Genomic DNA, 6,000 nt, shown 5'->3' on the forward strand with positions numbered 1-6,000 from the left:
GCAGCACGCACCCGAGTAAACGTGGGCCGACGCGAAGGCGCAGCAATGCGGACCGCGAAAGTCAGTGCTAGTGTCGGTAAGTCTTTGTTAGTTTTAAGTGTTTTAAAGTCTTAAGTATTCTAATCGCGCGGCAACGTGAACCGCGGGGCGACGCGGGAATCTTAAGTGTTCTAAATCGCGCGGCGACGCGGATCAGTGTTAGATTAGTAGAGTCTTTGTTTACCTTGTGTTTTAAATCGCGCGGCGACGCGGATCAGTGTTAGAGTCTTTGTTTATCTTAAGTATTCTAATCGCGCGGCGACACGAGCCACGGGGCGACGCGGATTGCGCGGCGACGTGAACCGCGGGGCGACGCGGATTGCGCAGCGACGCGAACCGCGGGGCGACGCGGGAATCTTAAGTGTTCTAAATCGCGCGGTGACGCGGATCAGTGTTAGCATTAGTAAAGTTTGTTTATTTGGAGTTGGTTAAAAGTCAGTGTTAGTTTCTGTAAAGTCTGTGTCTATTTTTAAGTTTGTTTAAATTGCACGACGACACGAACGCGTAACGACACGGTAATACGAGGGGCAGCGTGAAAATGGGTAATCAGTTGGATAAAACAACGGATGCGGATAGTCCGCTACAAAAGCTACGTGAGGAATTCCCTGAAAGAGCTGAAGACTTTAGAAAATTATCAGGAGCCCTGAACAAATTATTAGGAGATGACCAGTGGCCTCTAGGTGGCACTAGAAGTGTAGAGGTAGTAAAAAAAAAAAGCACTGGGATTGTTAAAAAAAAAATTAATTAAAAGATGCATCACTTCTGTCAAGTTGGCAAACAAATGCTATTAAATTAGGACTTGCATTGACAGAGGGAACACATGTTAAAACTGTAGACGTCTTTAAAAAAAAAAGAGAATGTGCACACGAGAAACTTACTAAGAGATCCTCTGGGACCTCTAAGAAAGGTATTGACCGACTACGTAGTAAAAATAGCTGGCTTTGTGTTAACCGAGGCTAATGATGAAATTGATGAGTGGCCACTGACTCAGCGCCCAACGGCGCCTCCCGCACCCCCTGGCCTCTTGCTCCAGTCCTCTTCCCAACACCCTCCACCTAACACTCCGGCAAAAAGAGTTAGGAACAACCCCATATCACCAAAGCAACAAACCCAAACTGACTCCTCATCCTCTGATAGCGATTCGGATCCCCAGTTTACAAGCAATATAGCCGAAAGGACCAGATCTCACACTCGAAAGGGCAGAACTATATCTCGACATCACAAACAGTCCCGTAAATCTTCTAGTCAATCTACCAGTCCAAGTTGTGAAAGACATAGCAAACACCCCCGCCGATCGAGACGCAGAACTGTCAAGCAGTCAGACAGCTCTGAAACATCCTCCGGCCTAGAAATGATTTCCAAGATCCCAAAGTCCCGACACCAATTCCCTGTCAGACCAATGCCAAACCCTGATGCACAACAAGCTGCAGACCACCTCTCTATAGATGTCTGTGATCTTCAAACAACTATTTGATTGCTCACGCTATCCGGACAGATGGAGAGGACAGTTAGATATTATTGGCAGGAAAAGAAAGGGGAGGGGGGAGGTGCGCCCCCAACCCGGGTCAAGACTGAATACGTGACTAGAAAGGAAGAGCCATCTCGGGAGGAAGGATCAATAGAACCGTAGTGTTGCATACAGGATTGGATGGATAAGCAAGGATACGGTTATACTAAACAACCAAACGGCCCGAGCCCTGCTAATAAACCTCCCTATTGTCCCCGGCATGGTATGGGAAGAGGCCGGGACTAGGTAAGAGGAATTGACTGTTTTAATTGTGGGCAGGAAGGACATTGGAATAAAAATTGCCCCTACCGTCAGCATGGAAAAGGAAGAGGAGGAAGAGGAGGGGGGCAAGGGGGGAGAGGAGGATCTTACACTAACTTCTCCCAGAAACAACCCCTTTGGTCAATTGTCCCCCGATTGACTACGCAGTTTGATTGTGCAGGGATCCTCCCCGGACGACGAACCCATTCTGAATGAGTGGCAACCCTTTTTGATAGATACGGGAGCCTTCATGTCTTCTGTACAATCAAAGCTTAAACTCCCTGCCTCTACTGAAACACAGGAACTTTCAGGATTCCTGGGACAAATCTCGACATTCCCAGTGTCAGAACCGGTTAAAATGGGTTACCAGGAAGAATCGGTGGAACATCGAGTTGTTATCACAACCAATCTGGACTGTAACTTGATGGCTAGAGACCTCCTTTGCAAATTCCAGTTGCATTTGGAGTATGGAGATAATGGGATTATTGTAAAACAGGAAACCCTTAAGCAGCAGTATTATACCACTAGAACCCCTCAGTGGTGGTCTCTGGACCTGCCGCAGGCACCCTATCACGTGACCCTAGCATACGATCCCAGTGGAAAGAATCAGGACCTGCAGAACTTTTATCAGGATCACGAAGGGGAAGTGAAGGGAATTCTATTAAGGGCTAGAGTGACTGGACTGGAAAGAGAGGCAGATTTTGTGGAAGTGGATAAGAATCTGTGGAAACAGCCCCTAACAATGGCACCGCATATTATGCGTGAAGTATTAGCCCCTCACCATGCTAAAGATTTGGGAGTTATGGTACGCAAGGCCATAGATGAGGCTGACCCTACCAGCCGGGATGTGCAAATCGTAAAACATGGCCGAACAGTCCAATTTCATGGGGACTCCGAGAAGGTCTTAACGACTCTACAGCATCATACTGGCTCGGACATACCTGACTATGTGGATCCTCATGTGTGGACAGAGGACCCCTCCCAAGTGGGTTATACTCCCATTGATCCGATTGAGATCCCAGTGCAGGGCAATGAGGAAGAACCCAGTCATGATTGCTTATCTTTAATTTAAGAGGCCACATCAGTCAGGGAAGATTTAGTTGATGTACCAATGGAAGATCCAGACTGTATTCTTACTGAGCCAACCCAAGATGAGGAAGAACCCAGTCATGATTGTTTATGTATGTTGACGGAAGTACTTCTATTAATCCAGAAGATACACGAATCTCAGGATACGCCATAGTAAACCAGGAGAATCAGGTCTTGGAATCTGCCGCTTTTGAAACCGCCTATTCTGCTCAACAAGCTGTACTATTCGCCCTCACCCGAGCCTGTATCTTGGCCAAAGATCTCAAAGTCAATATCTATACCGACTCTCGGTATGTCTTTGGGGTGGTCCATGATTTCGGACAATTATGGAAAAATAGGGGATTCCTAACCTCACAGGGGAATGAGATATCTCATAAACAGTTAGTATCTGATTTGTTGCAAGCCCTCAGGTTCCCCAAACGCATTGCCATTGTCAAATGTACCGCCCATACTACCGGAAATTCTCTGGTTGATATAGGGAATCGTTGTCCTGACCAAGAGGCCAAACAGGCCTCTCGTGACCAACAGATGGTAGTGCCCAAAATTATGAGTCAGACTAAAAATCCTGCGAAGGATAAGTTAGCCTCGGAAAAACCAATGCCAACCATTCAAGATGTTATAAAAGCACAGAAGGACGCTCCTGAAAAAGATAAACTGTTGTGGAAATCTTATGCATGTACTTATGACAATGTTTCTAAACTCTGGACCACTCCCGCGGAACAGACTTGCATGTCTGACAAGTTGGCTCTATGAGTTATTGAATGTATGCATTTTGCTACTCATTGTGGAGCACACTTTTGGCTACTTGGGGGCACCCTAGACTCCAGGCGCTCACCCAGAACATCAGTAGTCGTTGCCTGGTTGGCCAGCAACATAATCCAGGGAAGGGAGTTCCCTGTGATTGGGGTAAAACGCCCCTACCCGAAGGTCCCTTTGAGACATTGGACTACATTGAGTTGCAAAAAGTTCAGTGTTACAAATATGTGTTAGTAATAGTAGATGTGTTTATCAGATGGATTGAAGCCTACCCTAACCTGGACAATAAGACTCAGACTGTTGTTAAGGTGTTAATGAGGGAAATTGTTCCTAGATATGAGATCTCAGCTAGACTGATGACCACCTATGTTCTTTCTCTGACTCAGGCTCTGCGACTAGTTCACAACCAGGTTCAAGATGCTCACCTCGACCTCCCAGTTTTACCCGAATTGTCCCTCGTGGCACCAGGGAAGTATGGATTCGGAAGGGATTAGAGCCACAATGGGAGGGGCCTTTTCAGGTGTCACTCACTACCCCCACTGCAGCCAAGGTTGAGGGGAAAAGTGCCTGGGTTCCCCTGCACCACTGCAAGCTCATCACCATTTAAACAAATTTTGCTGGTTAGTCTAATTCCTGTTTCTGTTCCAGATCTCCTCTTCCCCATAGCTGAACAAGGCAGTTGAAGGAGGATCAGTTTGAACTTTTACCCGTAAGACAGCCAAATACACTGACGGAGACCTGAAGAAGGGAAACGGGAAAACAGAAATCTTTTTATCAGCTAAATAATTGGACTATTTATAAGATGAGACTGTGTCTGTATGCCACTGTCTGCATAATAGTGTTGATATATGACAGTTTTGGCGCACGGGAAGGAAGACAAAGGCGAGAGCTCCATGTAAACACCTTTTTGTATATGTCTTACGTTTATGCGGAAAAAGGGCACTTCACTAGATGCTGGGTGTGTTCACATATTCCTATACATTCCAAAGGGGGAATTCCTTTGCGCACCGTTCCCCTGACCCTAACTGAGACTGTTAGATGGATTCAAAGAAACGATATTGGAACAGGTAGCTAACCGCACTGCTGAGGCTCTGGAGGGCATCACAGCTGAAATGGTAGCGATAAGGACTGTAGCATTACAAAACCGAATGGCCCTCGATTACCTGTTAGCTGAGAAAGGGGGAACGTGTGCCCTGATAGGATCTGAATGTTGCACTTACATTCCTGATAGTTCAGAAAACATAACCCACCTTGCCGATCACATAAGGAGGGAGGTGAAGAAGTTATCCACACCAGCAAAAGAACTTAGCAGGTTTGAATGGTTTCTGGGTGGATCTTGGAGATCCTATCTAATACATGGGGCAATTGTTCTCATCGTAATAATTACCTGCTGTTTGATTGTTGGTTGCCTTAACCTCTGCTGTAAAGTAATGATGACAAGGTTAGCAGACCCTCTTGTGGTCAAGGGTTCCCGGGTTATGATCCAACAAACTAGAGAACTACTCAACAATAATATGATTCGGGAAAGGGAGTGTGAATGCAATACTCCTAGAATGATCCTAAATGTTATCATAGAATGATAAAAGGAGGGATGTGGATATCTGAACGGAATATATGGAATTAAGGACAGTAAAGTAAACGGGATATATGAAAATGTATAAGCCATGGAAGAATAGTTGGGAGAATGTCAGATTGCAAATAGTGCAACATCAGCATAGCTAACAGTCTTTCTCAAGGTTTCAAGTCACTAATCCTGCCAATAACATCTAATTGTAACATGAAATAAATCTGCAGAATTGTAAGGTCTCAGTTAATAGTCACACCACTAGATTGAAACATTTAGAGGCAATGCTTGAGCTTTCATAAAAACATCTCATATAGATTGACTAATGAGTGGCTGAGTTAGAATGTCAATCTAATTGTATTTTGTTAACTGATTTCAAAACTGTATAACTGTTGACGCTTTGCGATGTAACTTCACCTATCCGTAGGGAGTGTGTACGCTCTATCCAGAGAGTATATCTTCTGTCTGATAGGTCTTACCGGCCGGTAAAAATAAAGATTGCTTTGTTCAAAGCACAAGAGGTATTCGACTCAGTAATTTTACTGAACCAGATTGAGGTAAAAGAATCCAGAAACTTACAGTGTTACATAGAGGTTATATACATGACATCACCTCTCCCCCAAAGTCTTATTGGGATCATAGGTTGAGTCTTTCAGGTGATCTACGCTCCCTCGTGGAGCGCCGCAGTTGGGGCTCTAATTGTTGAGCCTTGGCGAGAGTGTCTGTCACCTGTGGTGATTCCGGCCTGTCCGGGCTGACCGCCGGGACTGTGCATGCTGCTGAA

At 45.5% G+C, this 6,000-nt stretch overlaps 1 long non-coding RNA gene across 1 annotated transcript in view; it reads left to right on the forward strand.

The window, feature by feature from the left end:
- LOC139276123 (uncharacterized) overlaps positions 1-5,782 on the forward strand; it is a 29,527-nt gene extending 23,745 nt beyond the window's left edge. The window contains exon 3 of the long non-coding RNA XR_011595817.1: positions 4,301-5,782. This is a non-coding gene — a long non-coding RNA (uncharacterized lncRNA). The remainder of the gene's footprint in view (positions 1-4,300) is intronic.
- Positions 5,783-6,000: the final 218 nt, after the last annotated feature.

Source organism: Pristiophorus japonicus, chromosome 11 (assembly GCF_044704955.1).
Source record: "Pristiophorus japonicus isolate sPriJap1 chromosome 11, sPriJap1.hap1, whole genome shotgun sequence".
Lineage (NCBI taxonomy): Eukaryota > Metazoa > Chordata > Chondrichthyes > Pristiophoridae > Pristiophorus > Pristiophorus japonicus.